We start from the raw sequence: 26,045 nt of genomic DNA on the forward strand, positions 1-26,045 counted from the left end.
AACGACATAAGTTTTTTACCCGCATCCAGGGCAAGCAGGAATCTGTCATTAATTACTTAGCTGCACTTAGAGGCCTGACACAACTATGTGACTTTGGTGAACTCACTGATTCACTCATCAGGGACCAACTTGTCAGGTGCACAAACAATAGTCGCATCCAAGAAAATCTCCTGACAAAGAACCCCACCTTAAAAGAAGCGGTCAGCATAGCAGTCTAGGTAGAACATACTGCTAAATGTAGGAAAGAGATGAGAACGCCCAATGAACTGGTAGCCAATGTTTGCAATAGCTATTATGTGCAAGCCAATCCTAGTAATAACAAAGTGTTCAAGGTCAAACCCAGAGAAGACATGGGAAAACATTCTGCCTGGAAAAAGGGAAAGTTGAAATGCTATAGATGTGGGAGCAGCAATCACCTTGCTAACGATGTGCGTTGCACTACCCCCAACGTCACATGTGTTAAATGTAACAAGAAGGGGCACCTGGGAAGAGTGTGCAACAACAGTGAAAGCCACCAAGTGAAAGTAGTACACAGTGAAGGGGACTTGGCTCCCAAGTATGTGTTCCAAGTAAAAGTTAGAGACAGTCCAGTTTCCCCAAAGTCAAAGTCAAAGTCAAAGTCAAAAATTTATTTGTGTTGGTACTCAACAGAGGACCACAATAAAATTTTACATTTCATATACAAAAAATGCTGCACAATTAGTACAAAGATAAAAATTCTTTTAAAAATTTATACAAGTTGTAACAAATAAATTCATTCAAAGGTTGTCCACATAAGTCCAAAAGTTCTCTCCCCCTAGTGATTCTGCAAGAGCGAAATATTGGATTAAGATATCTGGTACGAGCTAGGGTTACTTTATGGTTGGGACACACAAGCAGCAAATGTTCTATACTTTGATCACCACCTGTGCACAAGGTACACATAGGAGATCCTCCTGGGAGCCATCTGGAAGTAAATACTAGGACGGGTAGAATGCCCAACCGATACATTGTGATTGCTCTTCTTACTCCATGTGGCAGAGTAAACCCAATATAAGTTTGGGTCTGCTTATATTCGAGCTTTTCCACAAATGGCTTATAAATAGACAATTTGTTACAGTGTGAGCAGTCCAGGTCGTAGCTCAGTTTAGGGGTGAAAGTTTTTAAGAACAATTTTAGTTGCGCCGGAGTCCAAAAGCTCAACATTTCAATATCAATGTGTGCCAGCCGAAATGCCACAGCCAAATTTTCCAAAAACACTTGTTTTTTCGGCTCTACACAAAAAGTCTCTTTTTTTAAGGCGGACCTTAGAGTATTCTCTTTTGCATGTATCAAATTGTAGGCCCATCTTATTACGTTGGCGATAGCAATTGCGTAAGAGCTTACGACTGATAATTCTAGTCTCAGTGCCTGCACAGGTACAGCATCGGAAACTTTCATAATCCTTCGAAGAATTTTCCCCTCTTTTAGATCCATGAAAGCCCATTGCTTTATGGGAATGTATTCTGTCGCATAGGTTAACACAGGAGGTATTTTTACTCTATATGTCCCCAACAGTGCAGATAGATGTCTATTCCCTGTTGCACTGTATAGTTTCAAAAGAGCAGAGACATGAATATCAGCTTTCCTTTGCAGGTTAGTAACCTGGGTTGTATTCGTTAGATTTTTGGAAAGAATCCTCCCGAGATAAGGATAATTAACTACTTCTTCTAACTTTTCTTCCCCGATCTTCCAGGTGTACTTGGCGCTACGTTTTCTTTCTGAGAAAGCTATCACTTTGGTTTTTTTTATATTAGGTATGAGGTAATTTTCTTTTGAATATTGAAACAAAATGTCCAATGATGTCTGCAGTCCGAAAGGAGTTAGATCTAATAATACTATATCGTCAGCGTATAGTAATGAAATTACACTTTGTTGGGCGATCTTTGGCGGTAAATTAGAACCAGTTTGCAATCGGTTAGGCAGATCACTTAAGTAGAGGGAAAAAAGGAGCGGGGCTAGAAGGCACCCTTGTTTTAAACCGTTCTCCGTTGGAATTCTTTTTGTAAGTCCTTTTTCTCCCCCCATCTGGACTTGGCACCAGGTAGTAGTATGAAGGTTTATTATTGCTTGCAACAGTTGTTCTTGTATTCCAAGCCCCCTAAGTTTTTTCCATAGGGTAGGTCGATCGACCCGATCGAATGCCGTTGAGTAATCTATAAATGCGGCATAGACTACCTGGGATTTCAGGGTAATATATTTATCAAAAATTACCTGAATTACTGCTATATTATCCGTAACCGAATGCTTAGGCCTAAAGCCCGCTTGACACATGGGTATCAATCCTGACGTAAAGGCCCATTCTTTCAAGCGATCTAACACCTCTGCCGCGAACACTTTGCCGACTGCGTCCATGAGCGCGATCTGTCTATAGTTTCCAGCTTGGGTTCTGCTTCCCTTTTTATGAATTGGGATAATTATGCTCCCCTGCCAGGATTTTGGAATTTGTCCAGTCTCAAAGATGTAATTAAAGAGAGGGCATAATAATTTGCTCCATTCTTTCGGTGCAACTTGTAGCGCCTTTATCGGGATCTCATCTGGACCAGATGCGCCTGTAGATCTTGCTTTACGTATATTGTATTCCACCGAAATGATTGTAGTTTGTATTAAAAAACTCTCGGCATTTTCATATTTCAAATCTTTGCTGCTTACTTCGAGTTTTGTTGGGTTTGCTTTGTAGAGATCTGAGAGATATAGTTCCCAATCATTCGGGGGAACCGGGATCGATTGTAGATTTTTCTTTGTGCCTGTTATTTTCGCAATTAAGGACCAGTATTTACGTTGATTATATGTTCTTGCAGCGGTCTGAATTTCCACCCAATTATGATCCTCAATAGCCCTTCTTTCCTTTTGGTTCTCCCGCCTCAGTTGGTTCTTTAATCTGTTTATTTCTTTCTTAACATTTACTGAAGATTTCATATATTGGGCACGGATGAGTTTGTTTAACTGTTTTTTTATCTCGGAGTTCTTGTGGGAATATCCATTTTTTCCCTCCTTCTTTTTAATTTTGCTTTTAGCACCTGGTGAAATCATACTTTGGATAAGTTTCTTAAAATCCTTAATTATTATTTCAAAATTTTCTATAGGATTTTTGGAGAATCTTTGTTCCAAAAGTTTAGAGTGATCAATTTTTATCATGATTTTTTCAATGGTCGAAGAATTCCAATAGATACGTCTCCGTACACTTTCCATTAATACAGAACTGTTGATATAAATCATATGGCTAGGATCGGAGTTTTTAGGTATCCAATTAGTTGTCAATTGCATAATTGCATGATCACTCTCCATACAAAATTGGTTGGATAATAACAAAACAGTATCGAACAAGTCCTTGCTGCTTATGATGTAGTCTATAATGGATGAAGACCCATTGCCTTGCCTGGTAAACTTTGCAGGAGTGTCTCCCTCAATTGCTCCATTCAGTAGTAATCCATTAAGATTTATTATTGCCGATAATAACAATCTACCTCTTTTGTTGGTTGCTAGACCTTCAGGGAATAGTGGGATTATGATGTCTTGACCTACTTCTGCATACAAACTTGCCCACCTATTAATTTCAGAATCGGAGATTTTACTGTTAAAATCCCCCGCTATTAAAAAGGATGCATCGGTATGGTTCTCCATGATGTGCGAGATCATTTCTATAATATCCAGAAAGATGATGTCATTTTCATTCCCGGGAGGAGCATAGACATTAAATATTAAGATTGCCTGTAGTAGAGCAGTGTTGTGTTTTTTTACAGATATCTGAATGCACTGCAAGTTGTTAGATTTTGTGTCTATTATTTCTTGATCCCACAAATAATCTTCTCTTAGCAGTATAGCTAAACCTCCTTTTGCATGACCTCGGTTGATTGACAATGCTAAATTTTCATATAAAAAGTACCCTTTAGGCGTGAAAGATACAGTATCCCATGTTTCTTGTAGAAGCAATATGTCTGGGGGGTTTCTCATAACCAAGGACAATTTGTTTGTGGTTCTGCCAGCGATATTCCACGATATTATCCTTAGTCCCGTGCTAAACAGAATGTTGACCAAGGTTAGAAATTTTATTGCTATTTAAAATCTCGGAAACCCAAGCCCAGGACTCAGTAGTTGTGTGCTCTTCAGACTTCTTATCAGTTTTGCACCATACTGCCCTATGGCCTTTATTCACCAGAATTTTAAGATTTGAGATATCTCGATCTTCAGTCGTGTTGTTTGTTCGCTGGTAATTATTAACTAGAGAGCTGGTGATAGCCTGTATTTGAGCATTATACCCGTTTGGGGTATTAAAGTCCGTTGGTTCTTTTGCTTCCACTACATCGTAACCGTGTTTGTGTAATATTTCTTTTTCCTTTAATATTATGCCTGGGAGAACTGTTGACCAAAAGGTAACCAGTGTCAATTTGTTGTTTTGTTTTTTTGGAAAGGACACAAGATGGATTTCATTGCTAGTCATTGAATCTAGCGCCCTTATATGTCGTAGTAGGTTTAAAATCCTTCCTCTGTTAAGTGGTGCCGCATCAATGGGGAAGAGTTCCTCAATTTGTAGAGTTTTAGTAGATGGTCCTTCCCCCATTCTAAAGTAGCTGTTGTTTTCTTCTGTGTGAATATTTTTGCTTCGATCTAATTGCTTGAAACATTTGGTAGGGATGTATTCCTTTGCTGTCGGGTCTAGTTGAAGCATCTCCTTTTCACAGTTGTTACTGGTTGCAACTGGTTTTTTATCGTCTTGCGACTCTCTGTTATTATCGCATTGATTTTCTTTGGTTTCATTTGAGATTACATGTTTTTGAAATTTTAGTTTACGATTATTCCGTTTTTGGATCCTTCTCAGAGGCTTTCTTGTATTTTTTGTCCCTGATGCCATATTCTTTTCTTGGTTCTTGTTGTTTTGTTTTTCTTCATTTCTTTCACTCATTTCATTAGTGATACTTGTTCTGGATTCCTGAATATCGGGAGCAATAGTGTTTGTTGATTTATTCTCTGCCACAGTCTTGGAAAATATTGGAAAGTGTTTTGAATTCTGCTGATGTTTTTCTTTGAATAAGTTTTTTAAAGAATATATCACTGAATCATTTGAGCTGTCGATTTTTTGTGTTTCTTGCTTTTGGATGCCTACAGTTTGAGTATTTTGGTCACACGTTTTTTTCTTTTGAGGTTTTTCGCAGTCTTTCTGGGTTCTCTGCGGTTCAAGGTGAGTTTTGTGTGGCGTATTGATTTTCTGTGCTACGTGGGAGTCTTTGTTCTTTTTTTCTTCTACCAAGTGCTTTAAAATACCTATTTGGACATCCAATGTTTGATCGGAGTTTGCAAGAATGTTACTGAGAAATGAAAGAACAGATTCCAGTATCTCTTGTAGAGAGAATAAAGCTCTAGATATTGGAGGGACGTTATCAGTAGTATTATTCTTATTTCTAAGATCGAAGGGACCAAGAGAGGGAGCAAGCAAAACATTAGGTGAAGAGGTATTATTAGTTGTTCCTAGATCCTTTTTCTCTATTGTAAATGATTGTTTGCTAAGGTTTAGATCGTTAAATAAATTTGCACCCCCACTGTTTTTTATAGGGGTTACAGTTTTCAGGTCGCTCGTTTCAAGAAATGACTGAAGAAAGTCTTTCGGAGTGCTTGAGAGTTTGTTGCTTAGGTCTAATTCCAAACATCCCTCCTTTGTTTGTGAGCTATTTTTCATTGGGGTAGATTTAGATATGAGTTGTTTTGACTCCCCAACGGAGACTTTTACTTCGGGGTTAGTGTCGTTGCTTAATAATTGAGTATCATGGATCTCTTTAGGTATGAGTGTGGAAAAATAAGCTGTAATAGCTGGTGTATGGGTTAAGCGACCTTGTTTAACAGCCTTATCCGTGGTAATTCGTACTGCATTTTCGGTACCCATTCTTTTCATATAAACTGTCCGAGATCTTAATTTCTTAAAGCCCATTTGTGCACCGATAGTTGACAGGGGTAATGGATCCCTTTTATCGGCTCTAGTACTGTTGGGGTTTGTTATATTTGAGAAGAGTTTTCGAGGGGCTTAGATCCCTGATGAACTCACAATTAACAAATGTGACTATTTATGAATGGGCAAACCTAAGAACATACCAGACACTTATATTGATGGTACTTAGTAGGGTGGCCCGTCCCGTCCTCGATCGTCCACGGACGGCCACAGACGGCCCGCCCTTTGTCCGGGCTTAGTCCCGCGCTTGGTCCCGCGCGCGTCCCGCGTCGCGTGAGTCCACACAATACTTTATGCGTGGAGGTGGTGGGCGTGTCCGTGGGCGTGTCGCCTGGGGGAAGAGGCAGCAGCTGATCCAGGCAGGGGCAGCTGGTCCTCGCAGTCCCCCGGGCTAGCTGTAGTTTTTATTTACGCCCTTGCCTCAACCCTGGAGACTCGAGCTGGGAGCGACGGTCAGAGCAGCAGACGGCTGCTCTCGCTCACACCAGCGAGTCCCTGGGGAGGCAGCTAAGCGGAACACAGAGCTCTTGACAATCCTTCTCCTTCGATATCACAGGCAACAATACAGCGGTCCCAATCTCCTCTCAGCAAAACAGCAGGCAGGTGAGTGGCGCCCGCGAAGCGGGGGTCACGAATTAAAATAGTGTTTTTCGGTGGTGGGCGTGTCCGTGGGCGTGTCGCCTGGGGGAAGAGGCAGCAGCTGATCCAGGCAGGGGCAGCTGGTCCTCGCAGTCCCCCGGGCTAGCTGTAGTTTTTATTTACGCCCTTGCCTCAACCCTGGAGACTCGAGCTGGGAGCGACGGTCAGAGCAGCAGACGGCTGCTCTCGCTCACACCAGCGAGTCCCTGGGGAGGCAGCTAAGCGGAACACGGAGCTCTTGACAATCCTTCTCCTTCGATATCACAGGCAACAATACAGCGGTCCCAATCTCCTCTCAGCAAAACAGCAGGCAGGTGAGTGGCGCCCGCGAAGCGGGGGTCACGAATTAAAATAGTGTTTTTCGGTGGTGGGCGTGTCCGTGGGCGTGTCGCCTGGGGGAAGAGGCAGCAGCTGATCCAGGCAGGGGCAGCTGGTCCTCGCAGTCCCCCGGGCTAGCTGTAGTTTTTATTTACGCCCTTGCCTCAACCCTGGAGACTCGAGCTGGGAGCGACGGTCAGAGCAGCAGACGGCTGCTCTCGCTCACACCAGCGAGTCCCTGGGGAGGCAGCTAAGCGGAACACGGAGCTCTTGACAATCCTTCTCCTTCGATATCACAGGCAACAATACAGCGGTCCCAATCTCCTCTCAGCAAAACAGCAGGCAGGTGAGTGTCCAGTTTCCCCAAGTTCTCAAGGTCTTGTCAGTGTTATCAAACCTATTGAACATCCTAAATGTACTATCTTTGTGGACGGTAAACCTATAAATTTGTTGGCAGACTCGTGCGCCCCTGTAACCTTGTTCAACATTGATATCATAAATGAAATGTTTGATACCTCCAGTCTCAAAATGCTAGAACCTGACATTTCAGCTGTAGAGTATGCCGATGAAACCATTCCTTTAGTAGGAATGATGAGAGTGAGTATTAAATTTAAAGGAGAAACCACATGCGGAAAAGTGTACTTGGTAAGCAAACGGTCTAATCTATTGGGTTGGCATCATCAAAGAGAGCTGGGGATGATACTCGACCCTAACAAGATAGAGCAAGTCCTTGTAGCGGAGGAAGTGCAGGTAACCAGCAAGGATGTAAATGGTTGTTCTAGGTTGGTCACTGAAATAGGTCAAATTGTAAATAGCAATGCCTGTGATGAACCTCCCACGGGAATGTACATCATGCCAGAGAGGATTCATGCTGTATCAGGTACTGATGTTGTTAAGAGAGAGCCTGCAAGTTCCAAAATACTTAACCTCTCTTGTAATCCCACAGCAGTTCCCCAGACTCCATGGACTAAGTTGGCATTGGAGATAATTTGTCCCACGGGACAAGCAGGAATCGCTAAGAGATTTGTGATTGTTCTCAAGGACTGCACATCTCACTGGATCAAATACCAATGTATACCACTGGTTTCGACAAAAGTCCTTATCGACTTCTTAAGAGACTCATTTGCATGTGAAGGTGTGCCAGCTTGCATAGTCACCAAGAGGGATATTCAATTCTCATCTATGGAAATTAAGTCATTCCTTTGTGAGCTAAGCATCAAGCTTGAGGAATCCACTGAGTTCTGCCTGGAAGTAAATGGCAGATTCTTATGTCAATGCTCTGGGTAAAAAATCTCACTCAGCTAGCTTGTAACGAAAACAATGATGTTGATAAAATGGTAAGAGAATACATTTGGGTATATCACACCTCTCCTAACATGATAACGGGAGTCACCCCTTTTGCGTCTATCAGGGGAAGAGATCAGTTTGCTAAGCCTATTTCCCCCTGAATTGCCATATATATATTCCTCAAATATTGACTTCTCAACTACCCAGCCGTCTGTTCACCCTTTGACAGCTGGTGCCCCAGCCTCCTGGACCGTGAGTTTTTCCTCGCATTTATTGGTCATGTTTTACCCCTACAGCTTCCCCTGCTTTCCCCTTTCGCTTCCGTAGGGAGAAGTGTTGTAATCTCTCTCTTTATGTCTCTCCTTTCCCCCTGGTATTTTCCTTGTGTAGTTTCCTTTCTCTCTTTTTCCTTCTTGGTATCTTCCCCTCTCCCCCGTCTTCCCCTGCTCTTTGGAACGTTCCCTTGGAGTTCACTTTGGAATGTTGAATATGTTGTCAGTTACGGAGAGTGGATGACAGAATAAAGGTGTTTGAACTTACACTGCCTCAGATACCTTCTTTTTACAACAAGAGTCTAGTGTTATTGTGGGACATACGTGTTTTCAGGAAGCCTACTTGTGTGTTTTTAATCAGCTGTGGGAGCAAGTTGTTTAGCCTTTAGCTAGGATTTTGGCATGTATCTTGCAGTCTATGTTGATACGTGAAATGGGTCTGTAGTTTTGGGGCCGCTGTGTGTCCTTGCCTTCCTTTAGAATTACTATAATGCTTGCTTCTGTCATGGAGTTCGTTACTTCCCCCTCCATCTCACAGTGGTTAAAAACTTTTTTCATGATTGTTCGTAGGTTATTTTGGAACATTTTATAGAAGGAATCCGTGTACCCATCTGGCCCTGGAGCTTTGTTGTCTTTCAGTGATTTGACAACCATAGCAATCTCTTTAGCCTTTATTTCTGCCCTAGTGTCTGCCCCTCTTCGTTTGATATCTTGGGCAGATTCAATCTGTCTAGGTAAGCACTACAGCCCTTCCGGTCCAGAGTTGCATCACCTTTGCATAGTTGTTGGTAAAATTCTATGAACGTGCAAAAGTATGTCCTTATGTTGGGTGTGTGTGATGTTGCTTGCGTCTGTGATTGATGAGATGGAGTGTTGTCTTTGTTTGTGTTTAAGGTATGATGCTAGGATTTTCCCTGCTTTGTTTGCCTCGCAGAGGTTAATTTGCTTGTATTTTTTTATCCACAGAGCTGCTCGCTCGCGTAGAATTCTATTGAATTCATACGTTTTTCCTGTGAGCTCCTTTAGTGAATTGATGTTCGCGTAGTCCCCGAAGTGTTTTGTTTCTAGTTGCTTACCCTATCTCGTCTCACTTTAATTTCAATTAGTGTCTCTCTAACTGTCTCTTTGAGCGCGTCCCACAATGTCTGCAATATAGTGCTTAATGGCTTGCTCTATTCTCTTTTTGTCCTCTTGTTTTGCCATGACTATGTTATTAACCTATCTACCAACATGGCCGAAAATATTGGCCTCACATTCACCGCCGAGGATGTCAGTGAAATACTATCTGACCCCTCACTCCTGGCAGACTTTAACATCCCTGCTACAGTAGCCCAATCCTCCGATTGGGACTCACTGACGGAAAAGAAAAGGAATAGGATCCGGACTGTTCTGCATGGTGTTATACTGGCACAATATCTACGCACCAACACAGCTCCCACCGGCCTACTGGTCACGAACGCCCCCAGGATCTTCCTGGATGACGCAGCATTCCGCAAAGACTGGGCCCAGATCGCCTGGCACTGCACCAGGGACTGGCTAATCCTAATCATAAAAACTGCTAAACGCCTATCAGATGCCATCATGATAGAGATCCAAGCGACAGAGTCACACTTTAAAACCACGCTGACAGGTTACAAGAAAAAACTTGATGATCAAAATCAAGAAATAGCAGAGTACAAAGACTACTTATCCCAGACCAAATTCAAGAAGTTTGAGAAAGATCTTAAAAGATTCAGTTACTCCAAAGTCTACCCATACTCTGATGATGACTACACCCCCCCTAAAAAAGCCTCTGAGAACTCTGACAACAGCTCTAATTCAAGCTTCTCCAGCAACTCGAGTGCAGATTCTAACAAATCCAGAGGTAGCGGTCGACGAGGACAGCACTGGCCACAACCATGGCAAATACCCCCAAACTATAGCTATGGCCCACCGCCACCCCATTTCGGCCACCCACCGCCGCCATACTTCGGTTACCCCCAAATGTATCCCCCAGGAAACCTGCCATTCTTCCAAGGAAATCAGAACCAACTATATCCTTTTTTATCCCAGGCCAGGAGGGGACGGGGCAAGAGGCGGAACCCGGGACATGTCCAATTGGCACCGGAAGAAGAGCCAGTGAGCTCCAACACCAGAAACAAAACAAGGGAACAACCGGGAACAAGCAAGTAAGTCCTACAAACCCACTTGTATTCAACTTGTCTGATACACAATTAACAGCGGAAGAAACAGATGTTCTTAATAAAGGACTCTCGTTCGTCCCCACCACCAGACTTGACAAGTTTAAATTACACTTAGAACTCACCAAGTTCTTCAGAAAACTCAAACTCAAAGCGTTCTTTGAGAAAAAAGACAACGCTAATACTGAGAGGGAAGACACCCCAAACAAAACTGGACTTAGACGGAAATCCACCTTCACTCCCCACCTGGGAGTATCCCGGTTGAGATTTTGACGTTTGAACAGGCTATATACACGGAAGTGGAACAACTCCAACAAAAAGAGACATTTAACAACCTGTCTAATAAAGAAAGGAGCACTATCCAACGCCTGTAAAATGACCCCACCCTCATCATAAAACCAGCTGACAAAGGGGGTGGCATAGTCCTCATGAACAAAACCGACTACGACCAGGAATGTAAAAGGCTCCTGAGTGACAACAGGAACTACAAACGCCTCAACAAGGACCCCACTGACCAGCTACAAAACACGATCAATCTCCTGATCAAAAATGCAAAAGATAGTGATCAGATGTCTAAACAAGAGGCAGACTATTTATGCCCGGTGGATGTAAAGACCCCATACTTTTACACAGTACCAAAGATACACAAGGGCATTACCCCGCCACCCGGCAGACCCATTATTATTATTATTATTATTATTAATGGCAATTTGTATACAAAAAGCGCAACTAAACCCGTAGGCATCAAGGCGCTGAAGATGGTAAACAGAGAGCTCAGATATCAACCAAGGGGGGAACTTAGAGATAAGCTGTTGAGAATAGCCAAGTCTTGAGTGCCTTGCGGAACTGAAGGTGAGAGGAGATCAACTTGAGATCACTCAGGAGCGTATTCCAAAGTCTAGGCGCAAGGAAGCGAAAAGACCTTCCTCCCCACCGGACCTTGGATATACGAGGAACCACAAGCAGGTTTTTACTGGAAGAGCGGAGTGCTCTCCCAGGGACATAGTGGGCCACCAGGGCACGAATAGCCTCCGGTCCAGATTCATTAAGGGCACGATGAGTAAGGCATAAGGCCTTAAAGTTGATCCTTGCCTGCATGGGGAGCCAATGCAGGTCTTTTCTGATGGTAGTGCCCGAGGAACGTTTAGGGGCACCTACAACAAACCGGGCAGCCGCATTCTGTACGGTCTGGAGGCGCTGAATGAGACCACTGCTAATGCCAAGGTATAGGGCATTGCAACAGTCCAGTCTGGAGGTAATGACCGCTATTGCTACCTGTTTGCGTGCCTCAAGGGAAAGGTAGTGAGAGATCTTCCTTAAAATCCTCAGGGCATTACAACAAGTGGACACCGTCCTACTGACCTGTTTATCCAGGGAGAGAGAGGTGTCCAATATGATCCCAAGGTGACGGGCAGAAAAAGTGGGCGTAGGACAGGCCCCGAGGATAGACGGCCACCAATCCATAGACCAGATCTCACTTTTGCCTCCGAAAACAAGAACCTCCGTTTTCTCGCCATTTAACTTAAGGAAGTTCTTAAGCATCCATCCGGCGACCGCCTCCATACAGTTTTTAAAATTGTACGCGGTTTGGCTCACAGATTGGGAGATGGAAGCCATAATCTGCGTGTCGTCAGCATAGGAGAGAACTTCCAGGCCAAAGGATTTTATAAGCCTGGCGAGAGGGGCGACGTAAATGTTAAAAAGCGTCGGGCTCAGTGAAGAGCCCTGGGGGACCCCACACTTCACGGCCTTGACAGGTGACATATACTCGCCAAGCTTGACCCATTGTGTCTGGAATAAAGTCTCTACTAGAACCCCTGTCGCGTTTTTGTGACTTTTTCCTAAACCATTTGGTCCAAAAAACTCCCTCCTACATCAAGGATACAAAACACCTTTTAAGTGTAATTCAGGACACCCGCTTTGATCCTACAACTGACCTACTAGTGGGACTAGACATAGAGAGTCTATACACCAGCTTACCACAGGATGCCACGCTGGAGGTACTACATGACGTCCTAATGGCTAGCCCCTGGGAACACAACACCCCCGCAGTTTCATCTTGAACTGCGCCAATCTAGCCCTCAAGGAGAACTATTTCGAATACGAGGGAGCCTACTACCTGCAGACTAATGGAACGTCCATGGGCAGCGTTTTCGCCCCAAGCGTAGCAGGCCTGTACGTGGCAAACTTTGAACAGGTATACATACAACAACCAACCAACCCCTTTTCCACCAACATAAAAATGTGGCGTCGATACATCGATGACATCCTCCTGATATGGAAAGGTACCCAAGAACAACTGGACAACTTTATGATCTGGATCAATCACCAAGATTCCTACCTGCGCATCACAAGTACCAGCAGTTCCATTGAACTAGCGTTCCTAGACCTCACCATCAAACCAGAGAATGGAGGTCTCACCACCACCACCTTCTACAAGCCAACTGCAAGGAACTCCTTACTCAGGTTTGACAGTTTTCACCCCCGACACCTAAGGGAAAACTTGCCCTACGGACAATTTTTACGGATTAGACGTAATTGTAGCAGCATCCAAGACTACAAATCACAATCCAACGATTTAATACACAAGCTCAAGGACCGTGGCTATCCCTCGAGGATAATAAACAAAACATGCAAAAGGGCCAGAAATCAGAATAGAGAAGCCCTTCTGGAAACATTTGAGAAACCGCAGGAAGAACCAACCCTAACATGTGTGACTACCTATAACACTGCGTCCAACCAGGTAGCTAACATCATCCAACGTAATTGGAAGATTATCAACTCAGGCACAAGGAATTGGGAAAAACCACGTTTTGCCTACAAAAGAGCCACCAACCTTAAAGACCAGCTGGTTAACACTAGACCACGGGAAAACACTCGCAGGAATGATAACACCATCCTTAATGCATGGGGCCTACCGAGAATTACTGGCCATCAACCCTGCAACAACTGCAGCGTGTGCCATCTGACATCCCCTTCCAAAACCTGGAACCAGGTAAACTCTGGACTCAACAACAGTTCACTAACTGCAACTCCACAAACCTGGTATATCTGATGACCTGCCGATGTGGCCTTAAATACATGACCACCCGGAAAGTCCGGATAAGAATGAGGGAACACAGGAGCACAATAAGGTGTGGCAAGAGTATTAGCAAACTCACAGACCATTTCCTCACCCATAACCACACCCCCAATGACTTCTCCTGGACCGTCATTGAGAAATTCGACAACACTATCAATGAAAAAATCCTCTTACAAAAAGAACAAAGATGGATATATCGTTTATCCACACATATCAATGGTGAGGTTCCGTGACAATTGTAAGTGGTGTTTTTGACCCGCACGAATATGGTTGAGTCTGGTATCTATGAACCGCAAATGACAAGTTTAGTGGGTGTACGCAGTTTCGCTGTGCTAACCTAAACCGTTCATCTGTTTCGTGGGTTTCTATATCTGTACCCACGGGTTCCATCTTAGATACGGCATCCATTTTGTCTCTTGCCCTCAAGTAGCCAGCGAACGGACGCTGTCCGCTTCGCGACCCTGGGATTCCCAAGACTCTTGCGGAAGACACGTTTCCTTTGAAAGTGTCTTTATGATGAGGGGGATGATACTGTAAGGCAGATGGCCCCGCTCAAGGCTCATCTTGCCGTGCCGGTCTATTGTCTCAGCCGTGCATCTCATTAGGCGCGTCCCTTTGATGCTTGCAACTCGTGTTTCCCGATACCACCCCTTTTACACCCTTTCCGATCTCCCTACTGTTTCTGCCTTCCTCTGCACCTGTCCCTGTTCCTTCTTCGATAATGCACTAATGGTGGGAAGATGGGTTTTTACAGTTGGGAACCACCAAATGTTTCCGTACTTATGTTCCGGACCCTGAAAGCATGAAAGCAACCTCCTTGTGGTTTATTATGGGAACCAAGTTGTAAACCTTTGTGTACCATGTTAACCTATGAGAGAAATGTGTATAAAAGGAGCGACCCACAGTAGCAATTTGAAGCAGTCTCCCAGAACTTACACCCGTTGTACTTCTTGTGACTTCTGTGTTCCCTGCAGTAATAAACCTCGAATCCTTGACGCCGAAGGAAGTGTCCCGTGTCTCTGTCATTTGGTACGCCGGAACAGGTTACCCACGAAGGTTTCAGGTGTTGTCCCCTGGCACCGCTGGGTCTTAGAAAAACTCAATCCTTCAATGGCCTTAACGATGCCATACCTTGGAACTCCTTAGCTGTGTAAATCTCTGTAAATCTCTGTTCTGCACAAAGATCGGATACCTGTGCCAGGGTACCCCTGCATGAGCGCCCCCGTCCAGTCCTAATCTTCTTCCTGTACAACACCTAATACATTTGTGAGATTCCTGTATACTCTTATGCACTTAAAAATTCACCCCCGTGCACTACTGGTGCATACATGCGATCAAATTCACCCCGTGCACTACAGGTTCCCTGTCCCAACTTGCCACAACGCTGTCATATCTGGTTAGATTCTTTCTTTGTTTAATCGAAACAGATTAACAGATTTGCCCCATGTAAGCATACACACTCGCGCATGCCCAAAACGGCACTAGCACGCATACGCTACACACAAGCGCAAGCGCAACCCGCGTGCCACATCTCAGCGCATGTGCGAACCGCGCCCTACTCTCTAGCGCATGGGCACAACAGGGAAGCCATGACATGGCGATTAGCGCGCACCCCTCCCTCTCTTTCTACCTCATACAGGTGAAACCAATCAAATACAATGTATAAAACAGAGATTAGCGGCCCCCTCCTCCATAACGGGCGTCGCAGAAGGACGAATAGGTCCAAGGAGGAACCAGATTAAAATACTCGTGAGTAGAACTACAGCGACAACTGGGGTAAGCTACCGCTCTTTCTCCCTACAGGTTGGATACTTTTTGACCATACTCTCATCCATACAGGGTCTTTTTCTCTGCCAGGCGACCCTTGAAGCTTTTTACAAGACAAAACAGAGTGAGGATCAAACATTATACTTACCTGTACCTCACCTTGTAAAACACGCTCTTTAGCCCACCACCAATCACTAGCGGTTCTATCTAGAATTCTCACCCATTTCATGCTATTGGCATGGAATCACCTTAGCCCATTATAGGTCGTTCACCACCTTATATGCCGGCATTTTAAAGTGCAACAAGATAAGCATATTAATATGACTCTACCATGTACTTCTTGTCTTTGTCCTATGTGCTATCTGTAGTCAAGCTTGAGGGAATCCCCCTCTAACAGATATAGCGCCTTAGCGTGCACCACACATAGTCAAGGAACTACATAACCACTTAAGTTTAAATTTATTATTTAATTTAACTTGCACCATTTCACACATATACTTGGTCCTGAGGAAAGCCAGCTTAAACAAAGGCACTGGCTGAAACATGTAGACCACACTAGACGTTGGAGGTCATAACTCATACTCCAATATTACATCTAACTGCCTTTTTATTCGCTAACAGAGGCCCAGTTTATTAAAAGTAAGTAACCCTCGTGTGCTGGGACCCTTCTGTATAGCTTTTAAACTTTTCACTTTCTCACCCTTCTCACGGCATACTCAGCAACATACCAGCTCCGCAGTCTCCTGGCGTTGAAGCACACCCGGGGCACATTCCGTGCCACTGTGGTCGGCCCGATGATGAAGCATGCCACCGACTAGGTTGGTGGGTGAGGGCTTTATGAGGAAAACAATGTTTTTCCCTGCATGTTGACATACCTACCTGAGTCTCCCTAAACTTCTTAATTCTTCCTCCAGCTAGTCCTTATTGATAATTACATATGTTATTAAATCGCCCTCAGTGGGTGGGGTATTCGTTGTGACGACCTGATACTTGTAGGGTGATGCATGAGTGCTCAGAGATTGTTCTTGCCGCTATCTCCGTATGTTCTATTAAGTGTGTGTGAGAGCCTGAGATGAGGATGTAATCTATTCTACTGTAGGAGTTGTGCGGGTTGGAGTAGAAGGTGTAGTCCCTGGTGTTGGGGTGTTGCCTTCGCCAGCGGTCTTTCAGGTTGAATCTGTTGCATATGTTCTTTAAGGTGTTATGTGAGGCAGGGGGTCTGACCTGGGCCATTGACTGTCTGTCTAGGGTGTAATCTAATGCCAGGTTAAAGTCCCCTGCTAGTACTGTCATGTCATTCACGTCGTTTGTCTCCAGCCTCTTCGATATTCCTTCCCAGTATGCTGCGTCATCTGTATTCTGTGCGTATGTGTTAGCTACGACTATGGTTCAAATAAAATTAAAGACCTTGCTATTCTCTGGCTGCAAATTTTTCCCCTGCTGCTCGCAATCCTTAGCGCCGGGACACCCCCGTTGGGGGTAGCCGTGCGCTCAAAAAATGTCAATAATAAATAAATAAATATTAAATAAATGGTTTCGTCACCTCTCTTCAGATGAGTTATTAGTAGTCTCCCCTCCTTGTCATGCTGTTCGTTTTCAATGGATATCTTAGAGTTTCTGTTTATCAGAGTGATGATCCCTCTCTTCTTGCTCACTGCTGGTGAACAGGCTGTTTGTCCTATCCATCTTGCCCTAAGCTTATTAGCTTCCTCACTGGATAGTTTGGTTTCTTGCAAGAATATAACATCTCCTTTAGTCTTTGCTAGGTAATCCAGTACTTTTTTTCTCTTAATCGGATGATTTAGACCCTTCGCGTTGAGCAAAACCATCTTCAGGTCTGACTGTAGGGCTGTGTTGTTGCTATGTGGCGTTTTTGTGTTATTATTATGTGTCATTTTTTACATTGTGTGGTCCTCGCTCTCTTTTCCCCTACTACCCACTCGTATTTCTTTGTTTTGGGGTCTGTATTGGGATGGTGACTGCGGCGCATGACTATCTTTGACCTAGTGGTGTTAGCCAGGGTAGATGGTTGTCGTAGCGCTGTTGAATAGCCTGATCTACCAATTACTGCTGTGTGGACAATTACGTAGACAAGACCATACAAACAAACAAGACAGACCAGACAAACCCTTCCTCTCTCCCCCACCCTAGCCTCCCTCCCTGAACTAAAACATTGTGCTGTAGACGTGCGATGGTAAGATCCCTCCAGCCCCGCCTCCTTCCCGGGATATCATGGGTGGCAGTGGTGAGTCATCTTTACTCTAGGCTATGGTCCCAACAATTAGAGTTACATTTAACTATTACTTTGCCCCCATAGTTGTACGTGGAAAGGATATTAAAGAGTTTTATCGCCGCTCTTGATTGTTTCCTCTTCGCTGTACAGTGGGACTGTGTGCTTCTTCCGTTGGGCTCGTGAGTCTGATCACCATATCCAAGTCTTAGGGGCTCATTACGATGACGAGCGGACTTTGTCCGCCCGCCATTCTGTCGGAATTTGGGACCGCCCGCCATTAGGGCGGGGGTCCCATAGGGGGTATTATGATGTGCCTGCCACAGTGGCGGGCACATTCTGCATTTATAGCATTGTGGCAGGCGGTGCTCTCTGCATTGCCCACCACAATGCTATAAATGCATTAATGCATTTGCATAAAGAAAGCGGCAGGCACCGTGCAGTGCCTCTGCTTTGTTTATGCAAATGAAGGGGGGTACCACAGGTACCCCCCGTGTGCGGACCCCACCTCTCCTAGTGAAGACCGCATGCCTTTCCGTGGCAGCGAAAGGCACCTACACAAGCCCATTGTAATATGGCTGGTGGTGTCTAATAGACACCGCCACCATATTATTCCTTTTCCGCCCTGGCCGCAAGGCGACCACGGTGGGAACAGCGGCGGACGGTCTTACCGTCCACAGAGGTCCCCCCGCCATACTAATAGAGTGGGGGGTTCGAATGCGGATGTCAGGCGGATTGCCCCCGCCAGGCTGGCGGTATCCACCATCAGCCTGGAGGGGGCAATCCGCCCGACATCCTAATAGGCCCCTTAGTGTCTTTGCAGAATTGGTATATCGTAATTTCTGCTTTGGCGTGTATATGAGGTAGACTTTGTTGTCTTGAGGTATATAAGTTGTTCCTTGGTGTTAGTTTCTTCTGGGCTCATGAATCCCATCATGGTTCCTGTAGGTTACTCGTGAGTCAACATTGCTTCACTCCTTGTCACTCCTGCCTATTCCGTCGTTAGGTCCGGCGAAGCGCTCCTCTTGCTTGACGACGATGCTGTGGTCTCCATTTCCTGTAGGACTGGTACTTGTAGGTATCGTGACAGTTCAATTGGATCTTCAAATGTGTATAATCTCCCTTTGTTGCTTATCTTAAATTTAGTGGGGCCCACGAAAGAGAACAATACGTTTTCTTTCCTTAATTTGTCTTTCTGGGCTAGAAAACCCTTCCTTATGTCTACTGTAACCTTCGAGTAATCTTGTGTTAGGATTATTTTGTGGCCGTTCCATTGTAGGTTTGGATTTTTCCTTGAAACCCCAAAAATGGCGACTGTGTGGTGTAATCATAACGGTTTGCAAATTATGAGTCTCGGGCCAGATCTGTTTGTTAGTTTGAAGGCCGGCACCCTGTAGGTTCTGTCTAGCTCAAAGGGGTTCTCAAATTTGAGTTTTGTGAGCTTGGGTATAAGGTCCTGTATGAGGGATGTGCACGAGCCCGCTTTTTCCTCCTCTCCTTCTGGTACTCCGAGTATCCTTATATTTCCTTTCCTGCTGCGATCCTCAAACTCCGCTGCTTGTTTTTGTAGGGCTGTGGTCGCCTTAGCCAGAGTGCCGATCGCTTTGGTTGTGTGGAGGCCCCCGTCTTCATTATCGCTCACCCGCTGTTCCACCACTGATAGCCTGTTATTTGCTGTATGGATGCCTGCCATCACTGCGGCCAATTCAAGTTGGATCGCGTCTGTGGTTAGCTTGGTTGTTTTGGCTAGGTCGTGGACCTTTGTCCAGTGTGCTGTTTATATTGGGTTTGTGTTTGATGGGGGACTCCGCATGACCTTCTGGTTTGGTTTTTTCCAGCGGTTGAGCGATTTTCCCCTCATTGCCGGCCATGGTAGTTAGCCCTCTCTTTGCCTGTAGAAGCACAAATCTCCTGCTCCAAATCTGTTGATCCGGCTGGTTTGCGGAATCCTCCTGCGGGTCAGTTTGTGATACCATGCCTTCGTTCCTATGGAGTTTGTTTATCGCTTTTGGTTTCACGCTCTCCTTATTGGCTCTTTGCGTTATTTTTGGCCCCACAGTGGTGGCAGTTTTTTGTGTGGCGGGGTTTTGCGTGCTTTGTCCTCTACCGTGACTGTTTTTTCTGGCTTTTCTTTAACTCTTTAGTCCACCTGTGCCCCTCGGTATGTTTGCTGGGCTGCTGCTGTGTGTTTGTCCCACGGGATGGTAATTGGCCGTTGAGTTGCTCTTCTTCCCCCGCTTGTCACTGGCACTCTTGCTTTGGTGTTGTTTTGATGGGAGTGCCCTCGTTGTTTCTCGCCCTTGCATGCGGGTAGGACTCCACCCTTTTTTTTTTGGTTTCATTTTTCCTCTGCTTGGGATAGATTCCGCTCGATGACTTAGGGCTGATGACGGGTATCGTAGAATCGCTCACCTTTTCTGGCCGCTACTACCAGGCTTTGTGATTCTGCGCTTGTGTTGCTATCACTAATTGTCGCACGGAGACTCGTGCCGATACCGTTGAGTCTGCGCAGGTGTGTCCTACAAAATGGCGGCCCTTTGTAATTCTCTCGGTTTGGCTTTTGCTCGATCTTATGCACGGGCTCTATCACTTTTGGATCGCCTTTGAGATGTTTCATTTTGTCCCTATTTGTCCCTCAAGAGCACTTTGGTTATTGTTAGCACAAGCATTGTGCCCCCCAGGGTGAGTCTCTCCAAATGGCGTCCCCCTGTATTGCTTTCGGATTTGCGTTTACCGTTAGACGCTCTCCTCAGAGGGCATAGATAGAAGTGATATGGAATCCAAAGAAAAGGTGACTAAGTTAATAGAGTTTATTGCATGGCGAGGATGTTTTCTATATCTATTGAGGGATTGATATAGGCGTGCTACTAGCCAGTAATCAATAGAAACAAGAGGAGCCCTCCGTGTTTCAACTTTGTATTAGAACTTTTATCCTGAATTTCAATCCAAGGGTGCTACAGGGGCTGACATGCTGTATGATCATGCCTATTTACATCCCATCATATTTAAAGTCTAAGAACGTGACCTCTGTGCACTATAGCTATTGAGCTGTTGCTACCTGTATTCCTCTTACATGTATTCTAAAACATTACAATAGTACTATATCAGTAATGTATACACCTTAGTAGATAACCACAAAACATTCATTTGTTCTTGTTAGCCAAAACATTTAATATGTTGTTATTCACAGAAAATTTATATTCATTATTCAATTTCATTCATGAAGACAATCTTGTTAGTGCCCAATGCATTTTAGGCCCTTCCTCAGGGCCTTGATTCTGTAAAGGATACAAACAATACATTTACAATACAATATGCAAGGAAGCAATTTCATATTTCTTCAAATTATTATTGCCAGACAATTCCAAATTATGATGTGTCCATATTACTTGTGCTTGTTCACATAGACTCAGCAGGTCATAGTTGTTACATCACATATTATACATCTACCTATTCTCATTCAGAGAGAAAAAAACAAAAGGATAGCAATACACAAAAGTGACAGAAAAGTGTGAAAAAAAGTGAACCATCTACCACGTTCAACTCTCCAAACCAAGTGAAGTGTGCACTGGGGACTGCAACACCAAACCTAATATCAAAAAACCACTCACGGATGTCGATGTCCTTAACCCCTTCGCTGCTGGGCCTTTTCCCCTCCTGTGCTGAGCCCTTTTTTGGCTATTTGGGGTAGTGCGCGCTTAGGCCCCTGTAACTTTTTGACCACATAAGCTATCCACGCCAAATTTGCGTCCTTTTCTTCCAACATCATGTGGATTCCAAAGGCGCCCAGGGTTTGTGGATTCCCTTGGAGGGGTCCCAGAAATTAACCAAAATATAGTGATTTTTTTGTTTTTTTCAGAAAAATGGGAAAAACGGGCTGCAAATGAAAGCCTCTGGGTTTTTCCCTGAAAATGGTATCAAAAAAGGGTTTGTGGGGCTGAAATCTCCGTTTTCTCAGCTTTCAGGGAATGACAGTCTTTTGTCAGGGAACCAACATTTTTCACACAGTTTTGGCATTTTTCTGGGACATAGCCTATTTTTGCTATTTTTACAGCTTTCCACCTCCTTCCAATTAATGGTAGAAAAGAGTTTGAAAGCAATAATGGATCCTAGAAAGCTGTACATTTTCGGAAATTAAACAAAATTCTGAATTCAGAAAGGGGTAATTTGTCTAAATCCATGAAGGATTCTTTATCGAAAGTAACAGTTAAATCTTGGAATAATAGAACATTTGTTGAAAAAAACAGCCTTTTGTCTCAACGTTTTCACCTATAACTTTTTCTAATCTTGACAGCTCTTGGAAAGCAATATACTGTTACATCCGTTAGACCTTCCTGGTTGTGGGGATATATAGGAGTTCTAGTTTCACCAAGAACCCAACGAACCCAGATCCAAAAACTGAGCAGCAACTTGCAATGTTTTTTTTTCTTTTACTGGGTATAGAGCACTTTGTCTTAGAAAATGTATACATGGAAAAATCTGTATGAAAGACACCTATGTATTTCTGATTTGGGTACAAAATATAGAGTTCAGAAACAGTATATAATTGCACATTTTCAAAATTGGGAATACCCATACTAGCTTGAGAATTATTGGTCATTTTTCAAAAACATTTTTTTTTTACACAATGTCTGTCATTGAAAGGGAGAAATGCTAGAAAGCTCATTAGGTAATAACAGTTGATTTACAAATCTGAATTACCCAAAGTCTCCCGATAAAAACGGTACCTCACTTGTGTGGGTCGGCCTTGTGCCTGCGATAGGAAACGGCGCAAAATGCAAAGTTACAAATTGACCCTTTTATGGCAAAGTGCCTACCTGTAGTTTTTGCACCCTAGCTCTGCCGGCACCTAGGGAAACCTAGCAAACCTATACATTTTTGGAAAGTAGACACCCTGGGAAATTCAGGATGGGGTGACTCGACTGCCTACCCCCAGGTTTTGTTACCCAGAATCCCTTGCAAAGCTAAAATTATGACAAAAAAAACACATTTTCCTCACATTTCTGTGGTGGAAAGTGCTGGAATCTGCGTGGATCAACAAACTTCCACCCACCCAGCGTTCCCCCAGGTCTCCCGAGAAACATGGTACCTCACTTGCGTGGGTAGGCATAGTGGATGCGACACGAAACAGCTCAAAATGCAACGTGGTTGCACTTCAATTTCCCAGTGAAATCTTGTGCTATTTGGACAAAGAGACTACCTTTTGTTTTTGAGTCCTAGCTCTGCCAGCACATAGGGAAACCTAGCAAACCTATACATTTTTGAAAACTAGACACCCAGGGAAATTCAAGATGGGGTGACTCGTCTGCCTACCCCCAGGTTTTGTTACCCAGAATCCCTTGCAAACTAAAATTATGACAAAAAAACACATTTTCCTCACATTTCTGTGGTGGAAAGTGCTGGAATCTGCGTGGATCAACAAACTTCCACCCACCCAGCGTTCCCCCAGGTCTCCCGAGAAAAATGGTACCTCACTTGCGTGGGTAGGCATAGTTGCTGCAACACGAAACAGCTCAAAATGCAACATGGTCACAACTCAATTTTTCTGTGAAATTGTGGCCTTTTTGGGCAAAGAGACTACCTTTTGTTTTTGAGTCCTAGCTCTGCCAGCACATAGGGAAACCTTGCAAACCTATACATTTTTAAAAACTAGACACCCAGGGAAATTCAGGATGGGGTGACTCGTCTGCCTACCCCCAGGTTTTGTTACCCAAAATCCCTTGCAAAGCTAAAATTATGACAAAAAAAACACATTTTCCTCACATTTCTGTGGTGGAAAGTGCTGGAATCTGCGTGGATCAACAAACTTCCACCCACCCAGCGTTCCCCCAGGTCTCCCGAGAAAAATGGTACCTCACTTGCGTGGGTAGGCATAGTGGCTGCGACACGAAACAGCTCAAAATGCAACGTGGTTGCACTTCAATTTCCCAGTGAAATCTTGTGCTATTTGGACAAAGAGACTACCTTTTGTTTTTGAGTCCTAGCTCTGCCAGCACATAGGGAAACCTAGCAAACCTATACATTTTTGAAAACTAGACACCCAGGGGAATTCAGGATGGGGTGACTCGTCTGCCTACCCCCAGGTTTTGTTACCCAGAATCCCTTGCAAAGTTAAAATTATGACAAAAAAAACACATTTTCCTCACATTGCTGTGGTGGAAAGTGCTGGAATCTGCGTGGATCAACAAACTTCCACCCACCCAGCGTTCCCCCAGGTCTCCCGAGAAAAATGGTACCTCACTTGCGTGGGTAGGCATAGTGGCTGCGACACGAAACAGCTCAAAATGCAACGTGGTTGCACTTCAATTTCCCAGTGAAATCTTGTGCTATTTGGACAAAGAGACTACCTTTTGTTTTTGAGTCCTAGCTTTGCCAGCACATAGGGAAACCTAGCAAACCTATACATTTTTTAAAACTAGACACCCAGGGGAATTCAGGATGGGGTGACTCGTCTGCCTACCCCCAGGTTTTGTTACCCAGAATCCCTTGCAAAGCTAAAATTATGACAAAAAAAACACATTTTCCTCACATTTCTGTGGTGGAAAGTGCTGGAATCTGCGTGGATCAACAAACTTCCACCCACCCAGCGTTCCCCCAGGTCTCCCGAGAACAATGGTACCTCACTTGCGTGGGTAGGCATAGTGGCTGCGACACGAAACAGCTCAAAATGCAACGTGGTTGCACTTCAATTTCCCAGTGAAATCTTGTGCTATTTGGACAAAGAGACTACCTTTTGTTTTTGAGTCCTAGCTCTGCCAGCACATAGGGAAACCTAGCAAACCTATACATTTTTGAAAACTAGACACCCAGGGAAATTCAGGATGGGGTGACTCGTCTGCCTACCCCCAGGTTTTGTTACCCAGAATCCCTTGCAAAGCTAAAATTATGACAAAAAAAACACATTTTTCTCACATTTCTGTGGTGGAAAGTGCTGGAATCTGCGTGGATCAACAAACTTCCTCCCACCCAGTGTTTCCCCAGGTCTCCCGAGAAAAATGGTACCTCACTTGCGTGGGTAGGCATAGTGGCTGCGACACGAAACAGCTCAAAATGCAACGTGGTCACAACTCAATTTTTCTGTGAAATTGTGGCCTTTTTGGGCAAAGAGACTACCTTTTGTTTTTGAGTCCTAGCTCTGCCAGCACATAGGGAAACCTTGCAAACCTATACATTTTTGAAAACTAGACACCCAGGGGAATTCAGGATGGGGTGACTCGTCTGCCTACCCCCAGGTTTTGTTACCCAGAATCCCTTGCAAAGCTAAAATTATGACAAAAAAAACACATTTTCCTCACATTTCTGTGGTGGAAAGTGCTGGAATCTGCGTGGATTAACAAACTTCTACCCACCCAGCGTTCCCCCAGGTCTCCCGAGAAAAATGGTACCTCACTTGCGTGGGTAGGCATAGTGGCTGCGACACGAAACAGCTCAAAATGCAACGTGGTTGCACTTCAATTTCCCAGTGAAATCTTGTGCTATTTGGACAAAGAGACTACCTTTTGTTTTTTAGTCCTAGCTCTGCCAGCACATAGGGAAACCTAGCAAACCTATACATTTTTAAAAACTAGACACCCAGGGGAATTCAGGATGGGGTGACTTGTCTGCCTACCCCCAGGTTTTGTTACCCAGAATCCCTTGCAAAGCTAAAATTATGACAAAAAAAACACATTTTCCTCACATTTCTGTGGTGGAAAGTGCTGGAATCTGCGTGGATCAACAAACTTCCACCCACCCAGCGTTCCCCCAGGTCTCCCGAGAAAAATGGTACCTCACTTGCGTGGGTAGGCATAGTGGCTGCGACACGAAACAGCTCAAAATGCAACGTGGTTGCACTTCAATTTCCCAGTGAAATCTTGTGCTATTTGGACAAAGAGACTACCTTTTGTTTTTGAGTCCTAGCTCTGCCAGCACATAGGGAAACCTAGCAAACCTATACATTTTTGAAAACTAGACACCCAGGGGAATTCAGGATGGGGTGACTCGTCTGCCTACCCCCAGGTTTTGTTACCCAGAATCCCTTGCAAAGCTAAAATTATGACAAGAAAAACACATTTTCCTCACATTGCTGTGGTGGAAAGTGCTGGAATCTGCGTGGATCAACAAACTTCCACCCACCCAGCGTTCCCCCAGGTCTCCCGAGAAAAATGGTACCTCACTTGCGTGGGTAGGCATAGTGGCTGCGACACGAAACAGCTCAAAATGCAACGTGGTTGCACTTCAATTTCCCAGTGAAATCTTGTGCTATTTGGACAAAGAGACTACCTTTTGTTTTTGAGTCCTAGCTCTGCCAGCACATAGTGACTCGACTGCC

The sequence above is a fragment of the Lissotriton vulgaris genome, chromosome 5 (assembly GCF_964263255.1).
Source record: "Lissotriton vulgaris chromosome 5, aLisVul1.2, whole genome shotgun sequence".
Taxonomy (NCBI): Eukaryota; Metazoa; Chordata; class Amphibia; order Caudata; family Salamandridae; genus Lissotriton; species Lissotriton vulgaris.